Raw genomic sequence first — 19,334 nt, 5'->3', positions numbered from 1 at the left:
GCTAAGGCTCCACACTCCCAATGCAGGGGGCCCGGGTTTGACCCTGGTCAGGGAACTAAGATCCCGCATGCATGCCGCAACTAATAGTCTGCATGTTGTGGCTTCCCTCGTAGCGCAGTGGTTAAGAATCCGCCTGCGCATGCATGGGACACGGGTTCGAGCCCTGGTCCGGGAAGATCTCACATGCCACAGAGCAGCTAAGCCTGTGCGCCAGAACTACTGAGCCTGCGCTCTAGAGCCAGTGAGCCACAACTACTGAGCCCGCGAGCCACAACTACTGAAGCCCGCATGCCTAGAGCCCGTGCTGTGCAACAAGAGAAGCCACCGCAATGAGAAGCCCATGCACTGCAACGATGAGTAGCCCCTGCTCGCCGCAACTAGAGAAAGCCTGCGTGCAGCAACAAAGACCAAACGCAACCAAAAAAAAAAAAGTCTGCATGCCACAACTAAGACCTGGCACAGCCAAAATAAATAAATAAATAAATAAATAAATAAATATATATATATATATATATATTTTAAAGTGAATGCGGAGGGGGAGCTTTGGGGTGAACCAGCCACTAGTCACCTGGGAACTCAGTGAAGAAGTACAAAGAATTAAAAAACCCTGACCCCAGCCCCATGTTTCCAGCAAATCAGACAGATAGCTGATGACATGCGTGGGGGTGTGTGTGTGTGTGTGTGAGAGAGAAAGGGAGGGAGGGAGGGAGGGAGGCAGGGGTCCTCTCTGGTAATCTGCCAGTTCAGACTGACTTTAAAAGATGGGCTGGGGCTTCCCGGGTGGCGCAGTGGTTGAGAGTCCGCCTGCCGATGCAGGGGACAGGGGTTCGTGCCCCGGTCCGGGAAGATCCCACGTGCCGTGGAGCGGCTAGGCCCGTGAGCCATGGCCACTGAGCCTGCGCGTCCGGAGCCTGTGCTCCACAACGGGAGAGGCCACAACAGTGAGAGGCCCGCGTACCACAAAACAAAACAAAAACAAAAACAAACAAACAAAAAGATGGGCTGACTTTGACCCCTCTGTGCTGGAAACGGTACCAAAGCACAAATCCCCACCCCCCCAACCCCCCTTCCCCAAACTTTATAAATAACAGAGACGCTCACTAGAGTAATTAGAAGAAAGAACTGTCAGCCAAGTGGTTTAAGAAGGTGTGGCTGGAAGCATTCTGTGTGTTTTCTCTAAAGCAGGACGTGTAGACAGTCAAACACATGAGTTTAATGAGCTTATGAATTTGGAGTGACTCTTCACATCTTACAGTGAGGTCTGGGGTTCAGCTATTTCGCCTCTGAAATCAAAGAGGCTGCCCTGGGGTTCTCATCCCTGAACAATGCCTCCAGAGTCTGTGCGGAGGATTTCTTCCTCAGTTTATCTTCTTTTCCAGGGTAACTGACACGAACAATTCAGCCCCCAGTGTTTTTGCAGAGGGAGGTAATAATTCTTGGTATTCAGAGATGTTTTCTGATGTTTTATCTCTTTCCTTCCCTCCTTAGTCTGCCCCGAGCTACCTAAAATACTTCAATCAGCACCGATATCCTTTAGGAACTTACATGCTTCTTATAAGAGACAGGTACTCGTCCTGGGTAGCTCCTACAAATGCGCAAGGTTCGCTAATGCTCAAGTTCCAAGCACTCTAATCTCAGTACTCATTGTTTACTACAGTGCTTTTCTAGCCTTTTCTATCTACAGTATTTCTAAACATTAATTGAATTGAATTTAAAAGACATTGTACATAGTGTGCTACAATTTGGCAAACAAATAATGTCAATGGTGTCCTGCTGACAGGGTGAGTCTAAGGCGGGAAACAATGCTGTCAGCAGTATTGTCTCACATATGACTCCAAGCCCAAAACAGCCACAGGGCTCCCTGTGAGGGAGGCACACGTGCGCGATGTCATTCATCTGGGGCCTCGCTGCCCTGGCTGGATCTAAAGGTGCTCTCCCGCTCCAGGTGGTTTGTTCTGCAGAATTAACACTTGGGGTGCCACTTCAATATTTTACTCTCTGTCTGGTGCATGCCGGCCTGGACACGAAGACAGAGCAAGCCTGTAGCTGAATACTTTGTCACCTCTTTTTTCAGAGCCCCAGGACAGCATTGCTAATATTCAGGGCTACACATGACCTTGCTGCCCTCACCATGGAATAATCTGTCAACTAAACAGATAGACAGACAATCTCATAACCAGGGCCACTACATATACTCCAACTTACGCCCTTGGTTCCATTCCTTTCTTTTTATTTATTTATTTATTTATTGGCTGCATTGTGTCTTAGTTGCGGCACGCGGGATCTTTCACTGCGGCCCACGGGCTTCTCTCTAGTTGTGTCGTGCAGGCTCCAGAGCGCGCGGGCTCAGTAGTTGCAGCGCGCGGGCTTAGTTGCCCCGAGGCTTGTGGGATCTTAGTTCCCCAACCAGGGATTGAACCCATGTCCCCTGCATTGGAAGGCGGATTCTTAACCACTGGACCACCAGGGAAGTCCCTCCATTCTTTCCTAAGATTATTTAGAGGGAATTGCTCACTGGCCAATAATGCAGAATTGTTCTCCTTACACCCCAAGGTGGACTTTTTGTCCACAGCCACCCTCAAGTATCCCAGAGCTTCTGTCATCTGCCCCAATAGTCTGAGCCTCCTCTGTGCACTTTTGTTTTCCAGACTCTGTCATTCTCATGAGTTTTCCTGTGCTTCTGAGGATATAACCAAGACAAAAGAGATGCCCCAAATGCACACTGGATGAATGGGTAAAAACTTTAAGATAAGGGAACTGTGGAGAAACCTCGTAACATCCTAAGGATTCTTGGTGCAAAAGTTCCCAATGCCACTCTCCCACTACCAAACCAGCTGGAGACACAGACCTGCCCTTCCCCAGGCTGATTTAGCTCGAACAGAGAGCCATCTAAAAGCTGTGCTGTCTCCCTCCCAACTGAATCAGTGCACAACCGGTTACCTCCCTGGACTCCTCGGAGACATCACCAAGCAGAAATCCTTTCTAGGGGTGACAGCACCCTTTGGGAAGCCTAGCATCACCCGAGAGTGCCGCCCCAATCCCTCTGCCTTTGGCAGGTTCGTAGGTGGACTCAGAAAGGGTCCTGAGGAGTGTCCTGGGAGGTAGCAGCCCAGGTGCGAGTGAGGAACTGTGCCCAGGGGGCAAGGAGAAGGCCTGAGAATGAAGGAGCTTCCAGAGACGCTGCTGCACAGGTCTGAGCTGGAAGGCTGAGCTAGAAACTGAATGATGAAACAGAAACGCATTCTTAGTGACGATCAAACTCCCAGATTAACTCAGCTTGCTTGCTTTCTTTTTAAATTCATCTCTGTAGCATCTGTTTCCCTCCAGGCACGTGAAACTTTTGCTTTCTCTCTTCTTGTTCAGTCCACTTCCAGAGGCAAGAAGAGTGAGAAGCACTGGATTCTGATTCTGCGCCAGATTAGGTCACAAGTGGATGTACCGTTCTCCTTACACGCATCAAATCTAACCGATAAACACGTTGATCTGACAGTCACTGAGTGCTCTGAATGAGGAACCACAGCAGCGAGGAGCTGTGAAAGGCACAGTCTCTGCTTTGAGGAGCTCCTGTGGGACCGATCAGGCCAGCATGGCCATACCTGGCTTTAGGCACCTGCCCTGAAGTCTGCACAGGTCAGATTTTTCTAAATGGAGGTCTCAGCCCTTACTGCCTCACTGGGTAATCAGACCCTTTGTTTTCATATAAGACTCATCTTCCACTGATAACGACTTTTGATAGTTAGCCTCTGGTTTTTCTGTTCTCCCTGCTACTTACATGCCCCAGAAAAGTTTCATATTTAAATAAGTCTAAGCATGAATCTCTGGTAAAGTGAAGACTGTTTCTGCAAAAAGGGTAAGTCTTCCCAGATTTGTGTGCCTCGGCTGGGACTGGCACAAATCTTTTTTTTTCTAGAATTGGTCTCCATTGCATGTTCCATTTTCTTTTCATCTTTGATTTTTCTTTTTTTAATCAAGAAAGAAGAAATTGGCCACCTAAACTGAAAAAAAGGTAGATAACCAATTTCTGTCTTGCTGCATCAGAAATTCTTTCAGGTCCTACAAATGCAGGTAATTATTACCAAAAGACTTGCAGTTTTAGGGAGGAGGAGGAATTCAGCATACCCCGACGAGTGCAGGGACTCGGGGCTTCACAGCCTGGGTAAGGTCATTCCTGAGGAGATAACATCTGTCACACTGCTAACAGGCCTCTCCAATGACCACATTTTCAGAACTGAGAATTGGTGGCAGTCTGACGCGTGGCCTGGCAAAAGGCCAGTGTCCTCTGTCTCAGAAGCTGAGATTGTCCCAGAAAGCTGGTGCCACATGGCTGCCCACAGCACAGTGCGAAGAAACCTCTCACTGCTGCACTCAGCTTAGTAGGTGGACCGAGGGATCTCTCAATCGTTTCACCCCTCAGTTCTCTCCCGCTGCCCACTCTCTTGGAGTACGTTCAAACGTACTCCAAACTGACCTATCCACAATTTTCATTTTTATTTTTTCCCATCAAATCAGCGCCTGTCCCCCCCCCCTTTAAAAAGAGATATGTCAGCAGTACATGAACATAACTTCGCCTACTGATTCCCAGCAGGAGGTGTTTCTGCTCTCTATCGGACTGGCTCTTTCCAGATTAAAAAGTAATTCTTCCAAAAGAAGGTTTTATGGTTAAAATTAAACCACAGTCCAAAAGCTATTAGAACCTGGACTTTGGACAAATGTCAAAGACGACAGTCCTGGCCATCTTCCAGACAGAAGAGAAAAGAGACCCACTAGAAGGAAGAAATCTTCAATGATCACATAAAAAGGCTAGGTAAAATGTTGGAACCTGTTCAACCACCTTCAGTTAGAAGGTACTTTTTAACAACATTAGGAAAGCGAAACTAGCTGTGGGTGGGGTGGAAATGCTGCCAGGTCATCCCGCCTCAAGAAACCCCAAGATTGTGCCTACATGATGGACGTGCTGCAGTGGCACCACGGTGGCACCGCTGCACCACGTGGCCATGAGGATCACACTAGCATTTTCTGGACTCCTGCCTGGGGGGCTCTACCAGTGTTTCGGTGATCACTAGCTCATCACTTGAGGTCACTTGGGTTACTAGCCCTGATTTGTTATTCCACAGCATGATTAAGAAACAATCATCTAGGAAAACACAGATGCACACATCAGTGTGCATGAAAAGGCCCGAGGGTGCTGAGAGCTTGCTGGGTCAGGCGTCTCGGTGGGAGGGTGGGAGGGGAGTGGGCAGGAGGGCGGGACCCGGGGAGGTCTGGCGAAATGACTCCGAGGCCAGCCTAGCAGCACCTCCCCTGGAAGGCTGGGAGCATGCCATCTGGGCTGGGTGGATGCCGACCAACCCGGCGCGTGCCTCCACGTCTTCTTCCAACCAGGTGTGCGACTGCCCTCTATTGGACAAAATGCTTTTCCATTTTGCCGGACAGATGGCTGAAGGGAAACATTGGCTATAAGGGCCGCCAGTTGGCATTAGGCAAGGCAGGACCTTCTAAGTCTCAGTTTCCACATCTATAAAATGGGAGTCATGGTAACAGTATCTGTCCTTGAAAGGGTTGTTATCAGGAGGAAATGAATGAAGTACCACTGTTTTCTACCTTTGCCTGCCTGCTCACTCTCTGCCCTGACATCATCCAGGTCCCTTTCCTGAGATGATCTTTCACTCCAGTGTCTCTGAACCAGAGGCACGATGATAAAAACAATATAGTCATGTTATTCTAAGCTCTAATAGCTAGTGGCATCTCACTTCTGGTAGCTTTAATAACTTCACAAATGTTTTAAACGTAATTTTCAAAGCATTTTTTCTTATAAGCATTTATATCATAATTTAAATCAATTTTCTGATAACTTATGTTCATTGTCTAAATCCCCCAGTGGATTATGAGTCCTCCAAATGCAGGGACCTGTGTGTCCTCTGTAACCCCAGGACCTACCTACCTACCTACTGCACAGCAGATGCCTGATAAACAATCTGCTGAATAAACACATAGATGAATCATAAGAACTGGAGAAGGCCAGCCAGGAAGGGCGGTCAGATATGGGGAAAAAAGTCCTTTTTCAAGAGTGGTGACATAAACTAATATTAAAAATGAAAAGGCAGGGTGATGACAAAATTTTGGAACTAAAGAGAGGTAGTCGTTTCACAACAGTGTGAAGGCACTAAACGTCACTGGATCATACACTTTAAAATGGTTAATTATACGTTATATGAATTTCACCTCAATAAAAAAAATGATAGGGCAGAATCGTAATATAATAATTACGATCCATGATGATTGAGACATTCTACAAACACTTGATAAGTCGATATAAAGAGAATAACTTTGATACAGTGCCTGATGGTTTACGTAAATGTTTCTACATAAGTGATTTCATCTGTTCCTCACGACAAGCCCATGGACTTGCAGAGGAGGAAACCGAGAAGTGCAGAGGTCCCGGCAGTGACTTCTGTTCCTCTGACAGGCCAGACGCACTCGCCACTGGGAGACGCTGTCCGCGAGTCCTCCTGCCTGAAAAGGACTTCCTCCAAAAAGGACTTCCTCCAAAAAGGACTTCCTACTTCTCTCTCACCTCCATCTGGGCCCCACTTGGAGAGTCACCCCATCAGAAAGGCCTTCCCCAACCACCTTATCTAAAAGAGCAGCCCAAACACCCCACTCTTGTCATTCTCTCTCCCTTGCTCTGCTTGGCTTTTCTTCAAAATTCTTAGCTCATATTACATATTGACACGATTTTTCTGTCTCCCGCTTACAGTAGCGTAAGCAACAGAACAGGGATATCTGTCAGTTTTGTTCTCTGTTACAATCGTGACTTCTGGAATAGTGCCTGGCAAATAATAGGTGCTTGATAAATATTTGTTAAAGAATGAATAAGGAGTAGAATTTTACCATGAACCTGGCTGGCTCTTCTGGGGAGCCTAGGCTTTTTAAGCCACAGCACAAAAATGAAACTGTCATGTGCCTGCGATACAATACCAGTTGTTATAGTGGAAGCAGCTGCATTGCATGGAGGGATCAGCTCGGTGCTTTGTGACCAACTAGAGGGGTGGGATAGGGAGGGTGGGAGGGAGACACAAGAGGGAGGGGATATGGGGGTATATGTATACATATAGCTGATTCACTTTGTTATACAGCAGAAACCAACACAACATTGTAACACAATTATACTCCAATAAAGATGTTAAAAATAAATAAATAAACAGAGAAAGGTTAAAAAAAAAAACCAGTTGTTAGAGCACTATGACAAAGTGCTACGTTGTTCAGGAATGAGCCCCTTCGTGCTCCTCTTGTCTCCAAGGGTGGGGCACCTGTCTGTTGTATCTCTGGCTCAGCACAGTGCCAACCACCTAGTATGGGCACTTGTCCATATGATATCAATAAAACATGGTGGATTCTGGGCAATACAGTCAAGAATGGAAGAACTGACCACAACACGCGTCTGGGACCCACCCTGGGAGTGTACACCGGGGAGTCTCTGAGGAGGAGAGGAAGGAGGAAGGAGAACGTGTTAGGCAGGAGTCAGAGTCCAAGGAGCACCAGGGTACGGCCTCGCAAGCCTTGAGTAATCAGGGTAGAAATGGTTCCTGAGACCAAATTGATCTGCAATGCCAACCTTGTACAATTAATTCAAGCTCTCAGGGAAAACTCGCAGGGCTGGCCTCTTGACAGTTGGGTCAGGGTGGTCTGACAGGATGGGTGACCCTTGTGAGATGGACAATGAACCTCTGAGACCCAGTGGCCATCCCAGAATGGTACCCAGTGGCCTCTGAGAGATTCGTGCCCAGCAGCAGCAGCTGCCTTTCTTCAGCCTCTGAATCAGGCAGCCAGGCATGGTGGAAAACTGTCTGGCTCACACTGATTAGGGGCCAAACTCCTGAAGCTCTGGTGTCAGCTCTGTTCCTTGCACCTGTTTGAACCTGTGTCTCTAAGTGCAGTTTTCAAATTGCAAACAAACTCACACAAGCATAAAAATCTATCATTTGTCCAAACTGACTGCTGCCATGGGCCTTGTTGCATCTTAAATGGAACAAAATATTTAACATGGACAGATACCTGTTTGCCATCCTGTGCCTCACATTCTAACTTAATGGTATGGAAACATGTTTTCAACTTTTAGTAAAGTCGTAAAACCTTTTAAAAATGTTCTGAAATTGAATTTCTGCAGAGAATTCCAAGCTATGTAAGCTACAATACACACACACACACACACACACACACACACACACACACACACATTTTCTCTAGAAGCTTCCTTATAATACGTCCAAAGTACACAGCTCAAAATTCAAGCAAATTATTAATTACAAAACAAATTAAACAAAATAATCACAGCATGATTTGTATAGCTGCCACTACTTTGGCCATTTTCCATGGGATGATTGATATTTCATTTTAATGGGTGCTGGTTTCAGGAACCATGACCATTCACCTTTAGCCTACACTGCCTGTATGTAACCCTCCTCCCTGTGGGCACTCACGCATGGGTGGGTATTTAGTTTTTCTCAATTCCCATAGCATGAAAGACAAAACAAACAAAGCAAAACACGTTACTGTTTTTATCTTATATTCCCTAACATTCAAAAAGAGTATTTGGTCATCAATGGAGGCCTCAGCTTGACACGAGATCAAATGCACAAGCACAACTTGGCATCAAACTGGACCAGCAAACTCGGGCACCTGCAAAGGTGGGCAGGGACCCCAGGCAGGCAGACAGGCTCTGGCCAACTGCAGAGCACAGGAATGCAGACAGGCAGCAAGGGTTGCCATATGGGCCCAGGGTGGCCAGATCTTCTTACTTTTCAAGAAAAACCAGAAACCCAGGTTTTAATATGAACTCTAGGGTTTTAAACATTAGCAGTTCATTCTAAAAACTGCTTTAAGAATATTCTATCCAAGCACTACACGTCTGTGGTTTGATATGGTGCTTGGGCAGCCTGTTCCTGAATCTGGGGAGTAGCAGGTGGTTCCAGTGGGTTCCAGCCCGAATCTGCCACTCATTAACTGCTCCCTGGTTGGTTGCTTCACGTTCCTCCCTTGGGTTCAAATCCTTAGGTTCAAAGTGACGTACCTGCCTAGTCACTTTGATTGACCAGTCCAGGCTCCAACTTCCTCATCTATAAAATGCAGATAATAACACAACCCCGCGCATATGGCGATTACGGGAGTAAAGGAGATCCTGCAGGCAAAGCACCTAACTGCAGAGTAAGCATTTGGTGATAGATATCAGCCACGATCAGCTGTAAGCTTGGTGCCTCCCTCCTCACTGTCACTCACAATTAATCAGCAAATCCTGTTAAATAGGTCTCCTAAAACCCTCTCCAGTCTATCCTCTTGTTTTCATCCCTACTTTCTGTGCCGTAGTTCATAACCTCGTCCCCTCAACCCTGAACTGTTCCTTACATCGATCTAATGGACACACCTCCTGCTTTACTGAGCAGGGAACTCTGTGCCGGGGAGCTACTTAGTGTCCCACTTTGACCCACCCTCATACTGCGCCCAGCTGATTCGATCTCTTGGCTCAGCAAATTACTTAAAGCAAAGATCTGCTGGCGTCATTCTCCCTGTCACCTGCAGAACAAAGGCCAACTTCCTTAGTCCTGCATTCAAGGTTGTCCCCAGGCTCTCCCCCAGCTCACATCCTACCAGTCTCTATAATCCTCTCTCTGCTCCGGCCACACCAAACTACTTTTCTCGTCTTTTCCAGAATGAGCGACACGGCTCCTAGTCATCATACATCAGCAACACTATTCTTTCTGCTTAGAATGTTTGTTTCTCTTCTTCTCACCCAACGTTAATCCCTTCTCACCCTTTGAAGTCCAGCCTTAAATGGTCATCTCCACCATGAAGCCTTCTCTGATCAGCCCTCTAACCAGCCCCCAGAGTCAGGCCCTCCCTCCTCTGCGTTTCCCACCACACTTAGTACCTATGTCCCTTCAAGCCCATCACACAATGTGTGGTAACTGGCTTACTGAGACATCTGTCTCAACGTGAGATAGACAGGAGGCCAAGGGCAAGAACCTGGTCCCTTATATTTGCTGCATTCCCAACTAGCACATGGTGAGTTTTCAGTGCTGGCTGAATGAATTAATGGGACCAAGAGGGCATTTGAACAAAAGCCAAACAATGAGGTCACTTTTAATACAACCTGTTGTTAGAAACAGGGATCTTTGGGAATACGCAAAGAAACAATAATAAAAATACATAAACTCACTCAGGAGCTCTCAATTGCCTGTGATGTGTGCATTTTGGTTAAGCTTAGTAAAAAAGGATATTATATATATATATATATATATATATATGTAAAGTTGTAACTACCCAGATGATTGAAAATATCTGCACTTACAAAGCGGTGTCACAGTTTCTTGATCTTCACTTTTTCTTTCTGTGGTCTTGGTGGAATGCATCTGATATTCCAGGAGAAAATGTAATCCAGCCAAAGAACAAGTCTGATTATTTGGCTCACAATTTATATACAGCGAGGCGCAATCTGAGAGACAGACCCACACAACCGAAAACTGCTCGTCTTGACCTGGTGCCTGTGCAGGCTTCTTACAAGAAAGACAACAATTTCTCGGTACTCAGATAATCACCAGAGGAGGCCAGCAGTGGATGGTCTTGGGAAGGCAGAGATCTGGGAAAGAAAATAAACATCATTTTTTTTGGCATTTATGTTCGTAAAAACTTGTCTCTGAAGCGCTCATTCAACAAGCATTCACTGGGACTTCCCTGCTGGTCCAGTGGTTAAGACTCCGCACTTCCACTGCAGGGGGCGAGGGTTCCATCCCTAGTCTGGGAACTAAGATCCTGCACGCCTTGCGGCAGCCAAAAACAAAATTTAAAAAACAAAACAAACAAAAACAACAAACATTCACTCAAGGAATGGAAGGGTGGCTCCACGGCCTCACTCCCCGCCCCCCAAGCAGGATGGCAGACCTCGCTTTGGCAGCCTAGGAGAACAGGTTGTGGGGTTTGGCTAGTAAGAACAGAGGCAGCTCAGCAGAGTGGTTCCCCATGCGGGTCTGGGGTCAGGCTGCCTAGGCTCAGGGCCTGGCCCGGGGAAGTTTCTAGTTGGTAGAGCTGACAGAGTGATAGTTTTATCTCAGAGAGTTTTTGGAAGGAATAGACGATAGAGAACATGTAAAGTGCTCAGCATGGTGCCTATGAGATGATTCTGATTATTATAAGAAGTCAGTAAATGTTAGCAATCCTCATTTGTTAAAAAGATCCTACTAATAGGCTTGAGCCTCTGCAGCTTATCTTTGCAACTCTGCCCACACCCAATATCTCTACTTTATTGTCTTAACTATGAGATCAGAGCTCCTAGAGAATGGAAGAAAGAGCAAGCTATAAACTTCTGAGCGATAACTAAGCAGAAATAATGGAGCCAAGGAGAAGAAAACAGCCCACGTACACTGAACACCTGGTTGTGTACAGTGACTCAAGCATAAAATAGATCTGGATGCTTGATGGCCATACTTGAAGGGAGATAACGAAGGGGCATGCCTTCGAACTGCTGAAGGAAATTCTTTACCTAGACGAGCCTAGGCAAGTGTGGAATAAGACATTTTCAGGCATTTGAGCCTTCAAAAAGTCTGAGATATTCTAAGGAACAGCATAAATTATTACAGTAGCTTCTCAATAGATGTTAAATAGTATTGAGACAGGTAAAGTCACTGAATGTGAAGGACTGATTCATACCACAAATACATGCTGAGTGCCTGTGATGTGTTGGTTACACAGTGGACTAGAACAAGTAACCCAACAGACATACGTCATTCCTTCATGGAGCTTACATTCTAGTGGGGAGAGATAGATAGTAAACAACCACAGAAGCGAAACTCCGATTCAGATGAATGCTCCAGAGAAAGAAACTGGGCCAAAAGCCCCAATTTTGGGGTATACAAGAACTATAGCTGATAGAACATCCAGCTAAATGACATCATCTAGACGCAATCAGATAAATCCAGAATGTTGGCCATCTATAAGAATACAGGTCAGAATTCGTTAAAAAGTCAAAGTTGTTAAAAACAAGTGGGAGATTAATGTAGATTAAAGAGTTAACAATCACATTCAACATGTGAGCATTGATTGGATCTTGGACCACAGGAAAAATTTTATAAAACATATTTTGGGGACAAGGAAGGACATTTGAATATAGATTGACTATTAGATGATATTAGGGAATTATTCTTAATTTTTTTTTTTTTTTTTTTTTTTTTGCGGTACATTGGCCTCTCACTGTTGTGGCCTCTCCCACTGCGGAGCACAGGCTCTGGACGCACAGGCTTAGCGGCCATGGCTCACGGGCCTAGCCGCTCCGCAGCATGTGGGATCCTCCCGGACCAGGGCACGAACCTGTGTCCCCTGCATCGGCAGGCGGACTCTCAACCACTGCGCCACCAGGGAAGCCCTATTTTTAATTTTTAATTTATTAAATTAAAAAAAAATTTAATTTGCTTAGGTATTACGGGTATGTAGGAGAATGTCTCTATTCTTAGGAGATATATGCTGAAATATATAGAGATAAAGCAAATAGGGCAAACTGTTATCAACTGCTGAATCTAGAAGAGAATATTTAATTGTCTATTGCTCTAATCTTTCAACGTTTCTGTATATATTAAAATGTCCAATATAAAAAATCGGATAGGTCTTCCCTGGTGGCACAGTGGTTAAGAATCTGCCTGCCGATGCAGGGGACACAGGTTCAAGCCCTGGTCTGGGAAGATCCCACATTCCACGGAGCAACTAAGCCCATGCACCAAAACTACTGAGCCTGTGTTCTAGAGCCCGCGAGCCACAACTACTGAGCCCACACGCCACAACAACTGAAGTCCACACGCCTAGAGCCCGTGCTCCGAAACAAGAGAAGCCACCGCAGTGATAAGCCCATGCACCGCAACGAAGGGTTGCCCCGGCTCGCCACAACTGGAGAAAAGCCCGTGAGCAGCAACAAAGACCCAACGCAGCCAAAAAAATATATATGTATATATACATATAGATATATGTAAAACTGGATAAAAAGGAATGGAGGAGAAGTAAGCATAGATAACTTTTTGGAGGAATTTAGCTGTGAAGGGAGTGTATTAATTTCCTAGAGCTGCTGTAACAGATTACCACAAACTCAGTGGCTTAAAAGGACAGAAATTTATTCTCTCACAGTTCTAGAGGCCCAAATCAAGGTATTGGGAGAGGCCACACTCCCTGCAGAGGCTCTAGGGAAGAACCTATTGTGTGCTTTCCAACCTCTCGTGGCTATTAACATTTCTTGACTTGTGGCTGCATCACTCCGGTTTCTGCCTCTGGGGTCACACTGCCTCCTCCTCTTCTGTGTGTGTCTGATCTCCTTCTGTCCCACTCCTTATAAGGACACCTGTGCTGGCATATTGGGCTCACCCAGATTATCCAGAATAAGCTCCTTCTCTCAAGGTCTTTAACTTAATCACATCTTTTACCATATAAAGTAACATTCACTCTTCTGCCACAGGGGTAATATTCACAGGTTCCTGGGATTAGGAAAGGAATATATCTTTTGGGGTCACTTCTGTGCCTAGCACAGGGAGGAAGAAAAATGGGACAGTAACTAGAGGGGAACATGCGGCCAGAAAAGGTTTGGTTTTGTTTTGTTTTAAGATATGAGAAATTATAGCATATTTGCAATAACTGATATGGAACAGTGTGTTGTACACTGCAGTAGCAGTACAATAATACAATTTATTTGTTCATCGTGTTAGCCACTTGCACACAGGAAAATTCATAAAGAAAACAGCAAGGCCATCATCAAAAAGCCTACAAATAATAAATGCTGGAGAGGGTGTGGAGAAAAAGGGACCCTCATACATTGCTGGTGGGAATGCAAATTGGTACAACCACTATAGAGAACAGTATGGAGGTTTCTTAAAAAACTGAAAATAGAGTTACCATATGATTCTGCAATCCCACTCCTGGGCATATATCTGAAGAAAACTATAATTCAAAAACATACATGCACCCCAATGTTCATTGCAACACTATTTACAATAGCCAAGACATGGAACCTAAATGTCCATTGACAAATAAATGGATAAAGAAGATGTGGTATGTGTGTGTATGTATGTGTATATGTGTGTGTGTGTGTGTGTGTGTGTGTGTGTGTGTGTAATGGAATATTACTCAGCCATAAAAAAGAATGAAATAATGCCATTTACAGCAACATGGATGGACCTAGAGATTATCATACTAAGTGAAGTAAGCCAGACAGAGAAAGACAAATTTCATATGATAATGCTTATATGTGGAGTCTTAAGAAAAAGAAGAAGAGGGCTTCCCTGGTGGCACAGTGGTTGAGAGTCCGCCTGCCGATGCAGGGGACATGGGTTCGTGCCCCGGTCCGGGAAGATCCCACATGCCATGGAGTGGCTGGGCCCATGAGCCACGGCCGCTGAGCCTGCACGTCCAGAGCCTGTGCTCCGCAACGGGAGAGGCCACAAGAGTGAGAGGCCCGCGTACCGCAAGATGAAAATAACAGTTACTCTTTGAGAATTTGATTAAGAGCAATGAAAAGGTAACAGAGGAGAACTTTTGTCAAACATGGCAGATTGAACAAATATATATGTTTATCTCCAAACCCCACCAAGATGAAAATAAAGGAATAGATATGGTATAAAACCACAAAGACAAAAGAGCAGGAGTGCAGACAACAGTGGATCAGAGAGGTCAACAAAATTTTGGAGATGGAGGGGGAACTAACTTAGCAGAGTGTGGGAAGCTGGGACTTAAAGAGGAGAATACAAACCAAAAGAGTAACAGTTCACTCTACTTGTCCCCCCAAAAGTTCAGGACCTGAGGGACCAGATACTTCAGGTGGAAGGAGAAAGTCATGGAGCTGAAAACAGGGAAATTGATTAGAAGTCTGTATATAAATCAGTTAAACTCACAAATCCCCTCTTCAGGCCTTTTCAGCCTGGCAATGGCCCTCGCGGGCTATCAGAGGGTTTATGCTTTGGAGAAATGGAGTCTTCAAAACATTGACTCAGGGCCACCAGGCACAGCTGAAGGTAGTGGCGAGCACTGAGCTGAAAACAAAAGGATTGGGTGAGGATAGGCATGCTGAATGTTGGATCCAAAACCCTATCCCCCTTGCCCTGCTGCCAGAACCTCAGCAGTGGTGGCCATGCAAATAATCCCCAGACAGGAGACTGGAGAACCTTCTCTGGAGAAACTGAAGAGTTCCTGCAATGTGATCTACAGATTCTGACATTTGAGGGTACCCACTAAAAAACCCAATTCTCCAGTCACCTTAGAATGAAGCACATCAATTAACAAGCCCCATCTGTGCACCTAGAGTTTCCAATTAGCTCTGCTCAGCGTCCTGTTCTTAAATATTAATAGACAAATATCAAACATTTGAGGAAAACCTCCAACAACACACACACACACACACACACACACACACACACACACACACACACACACACACACACACACACACACACACACACACGCCAGAAAGGGTCGAAGGGAATTCAGAGCAAACAATGTGAAAACCAGAAGAAAAGTTAAAACCAGGAAAATTCCTCAGAGAGCTAAGAGCACATGTACATGAAACAAAAACAGAAATGCTATATGTAAAATAAGAAGCAATCAGTGAACAAGAGAGTTAAAATTAAAAATCCAATAGAAAGGATAAGACAAAGTTAATAACATTTTCTATCCAGAGAGTAGAAGAAAAAGAGGGTGACATAAGTAGGAAAAAAAATGAGTATAATGCAGGCTCCCACACCCTGAAAATCACAGAACATGGGGTGAGAGTGCAGGATGGGCCGTGGCGTGGTAGAAAACAGGTAATTTACATATGAAAGGAAAACAGATCACATCCAGAGTTTAAAAAAGAAGAAGAACAAAACTGTACTTTTAAACAGCAGCACTTGGAAGCTAGAAGAGCGTGCCTGTGAAATTCTAAGGGAAAAACATTGCCAACCTAGAATCGCACACCCAGTTAAACTATCAGTCAAATATGAGAGAAGAGTCAATATTTTCAGATAGATAAGGTGTTACAAAGTTTACCTCCCGTGGTTACTTTCTTTGGAAGCTATTAGATGATGTGGTTGACCAAAATGAGGCTGTGAAACAAAAAAGGGGAAGAAGATCTAAGATCCATGCAGTAGGAGAACCAACACAGAAAAACAGAGAGAAGTGTTGAGAAGCTCAGGAAAGCAGCTCTGGAACAAGCCTAGAACGAGCCACCCTACACCAGACCCAGAGGACAAAGGACTCCAAGAAGGAAATTTCCAGGAAAAAAAAAAAAAAAAAGGAATTGATAGATTATCTGTTAGATTTGACTATACGAACAAAATTATGGCACAGAGTTTAACAGCACTTTTGGAGATGGGAAAATTAGGTAGGGGTGTGTAGAAAACTTAACAATTAAAAAACATGAGGCTATTATAAATTTGTGTTATGAGACTTATGATATGATGAAGTTTCTACCCCTTAGAAATTGTATAGACTTTAAAAAGTATGTGGAGGAGAAAGGGTGACGTATTCCTTTCATCCTAAGTATCCATGACTGCTTTTTGCCACCTCTTAGATCCCTACCCAAGAGTCTTGATATTGATGCCTTGACACTAGATACTCAGAGAATCTTCTCTCTTCCCTGGGGTGACGATGGATGGTGGATGACATGTGGAAGACATCAAAGAAAGCCCCAAAGGAGACAGACACAAGGGGAAAAGTCCATGTGATTAGATGCATCATTAAAAGTCAAAGATGGAAATAATAATAATAATACAAAATAATTGAGACCACTTCAAATTCAAAGTTGATGTGGAGGTAAGGGGAACTTGTGGAAATGGTGATCATGGTGAAGTGATTAAAAAGGTGGAGCCCAGGGACTTCCCTGGTGGTCCAGTGGTTAAGAAACCCAGAAGCGGGTTTGATCCCTGGTCGGGGAACTAAGATCCTACATGCCGCAGGGCAACTAAGCCCACACGCCTCAACTACTGAGCCCGCATGCTCTAGAGTCTGCGTACCATAACTAGAGAGCCCACGTGCTGCAACGAAGATCCCTGCATGCCACAACTAAGACCCGATGCAGTCAAATAAATAAATAAATAAATATTTTTTAAAAAATAGTAGAGCCCGGGAATTCCCTGGTGGCGTAATGGTTAAGAATCCGCCTGTCAATGCAGGGGACATGGGTTCAATCCCTGGCCCAGGAAGATCCCACATGCCATGGAGCAATCAAGCCCATGCGCCACAGCTACTGAGCCTGAGCTCTAGAGTCCGTAAGCCGCAACTACTGAGCCTGCATGCCACAACTACTGAAGCTCATGAGCCTAGAGCCCGTGCTCTGCAACAAGAGAAGCCACTGCAATGAGAAACCCATGCACCGCATCGAACAGTAGCCTCCACTCGCTGTAACTAGAGAAAGCCCGCGCGCAGCAACGAAGACCCAAGGCAGCCAAAAAAATAAATAAATAAATAAATAAATTTGTATATATAAAAAAAAATAGTGGAGCCCAGCAATTATTCTGGATACAATCTGGGGGCTAGTTAGAGGGAAGATCAGGGAGGCTGGGCTCAGTCCAGATATACAGGGCCCTGCGAGAGGCCTGTCCCATTAAACTATAAAATTGGCTACATGGGAGAGGAGGGTACAGAAATAGTAAAGGAAATAACTTTAAAATCCAACAAACATAATCACTATTATGGGATTTGGCTTCTTACTTTTTTTCTTCACTTCTTTATTTTCTTATCTCTGCTCTTGCCTTTGTCACTTTGGAGCCCTTCATTATTCTTTAGGATCCTCTCTCAGAAACTGCACTCCAGCCTGCATCTCTGTCCACAACCTCCATGACCTATCCTTACCCTGCTGTACCTTTCCATTTTTCTCACTGTGCATTCTCCTACATCTCATAAACCCAATCGTGTGTTAAGCTAAATCCTTCTAGCCTAACCTAAATCCATTTCTCAAACATTTCTCTATAAGCTCCTCAGTCACAGTTCTTTTCCAAGAAACCAATGTCCACTCTTCCTCTACCTATCAACACATTAACGAATCTTCTCTTTCTTCTCAAAATGTTCCATTTCCCTCTTTATCACTCTTCTTCACTTCCTTTGGTCCTGGTCTCCGCCTTCATCCCCAGGAGCTCTTCATTCCCACTCTCTCTTCTCTTAGGCAAAGATGCTCTCCTTTCCCTCTCATATTTACCCCTTCAGGGTCAGTAATGTTCTGCTTGTCTCTAATTTCTCCTCTCTGACTTGCAATACTTCCCCTACCTGCTTCTTTCCTTCTTTACCTTAAATCCTTCATCTGCCTCATTCACTGGTACCTTTGTCTATAATCTTTCTCTTCCATAGAAATGGATTCATCAGTATTATCATTCACTTCATCCAAGACATCCTCCTCAACCCCCACCCCTTCCTCAATCTCTTCATTGTTCTCCTCTACCTTTTCAAAAGGAATGTCCATCTCAGCATCAGTAATTTCTATCAATCTTTCATCACCAGTAACTTTCACTCTTTCAATTTTCTCTTCATTTATGCTCCCCATTCTTGAACCGTCCAATTTCTCTCCACTAGTCCCCAGCTTCTCTCCCCTGGATCCCCGCCTTTCCCCGCTGAACACCAGCTTCTCTCTGCTCAACCTCAGCTTCTCTCCACTCGACCTCAGCTTCTCTCCACCTGACCTCAGCTTCTCTCCACTTGACCTCAGCGCCTCCGCATTCTGCCCTAGTTCGTATTCTCTGGATCTCGAGTCCTCTCCACTGGTTCCCACTCCAGTAAACTTCAACCTCTCTTTAAACCCAGGTCCCCCCCTAGACCCCGCTGTAGTCCCTGCATTCTCAGATTCAGCCCCTATTTCGTGTCTGACTTCTTGCTTTCCCCACACCTCCTTGGAGTTGTCTTTCCGCAAACCCGCGGAAGCCTGTAATGCACTTGCTACACTGCGCACTCGTTTCACATCCATCCTTCCCTGACTCCGGCCTGACTTTCCTCTCAAGACTGCCTTTTCCACATCTTCCAGTCTCCGGTCCTCAGACTCAAGCTTCGGGTCCCACATCCTAGGCTTTTGCGTGTTTCTACCCAGGAGCTCCATTCTCTTCCCGATCACGAAGAGCCCGTTCCAGGGCATCCACAATTTTTCTCGCATCGTCTGCGCCCCTCTGCTTCCAGGCTCCAGTTGCGACCGCCCGCGGGTCCGCGCCTGGCCTCGGGCGCCCTGGCCGCGGGCCCTGTCGCGCCCCCTCGCCGCCCATTGCGGCTTACCCAGCCACTCCCTCATGTCCCAGAGCGGACGTCCAAACGGAACCCCTTTCTCCAAAGACATTAGCCCTTGTCCTCGTCCCTAGTCC

At 45.5% G+C, this 19,334-nt stretch overlaps 1 long non-coding RNA gene across 1 annotated transcript in view; it reads right to left on the bottom strand.

Annotated features, from left to right (window-relative positions):
- LOC137229980 (uncharacterized) overlaps positions 1-19,236 on the bottom strand; it is a 41,759-nt gene extending 22,523 nt beyond the window's left edge. Inside the window, exons 1-2 of the long non-coding RNA XR_010945937.1 lie at positions 17,707-19,236; positions 10,346-10,633 (exon numbers count right to left, since the gene is read on the bottom strand). This is a non-coding gene — a long non-coding RNA (uncharacterized lncRNA). The remainder of the gene's footprint in view (positions 1-10,345; positions 10,634-17,706) is intronic.
- Between the last annotated feature and the right edge of the window lie 98 nt (positions 19,237-19,334).

Source organism: Pseudorca crassidens, chromosome 9 (genome assembly GCF_039906515.1).
Source record: "Pseudorca crassidens isolate mPseCra1 chromosome 9, mPseCra1.hap1, whole genome shotgun sequence".
Lineage (NCBI taxonomy): Eukaryota > Metazoa > Chordata > Mammalia > Artiodactyla > Delphinidae > Pseudorca > Pseudorca crassidens.
This window is presented reverse-complemented; position numbering and strand designations above follow the sequence as displayed.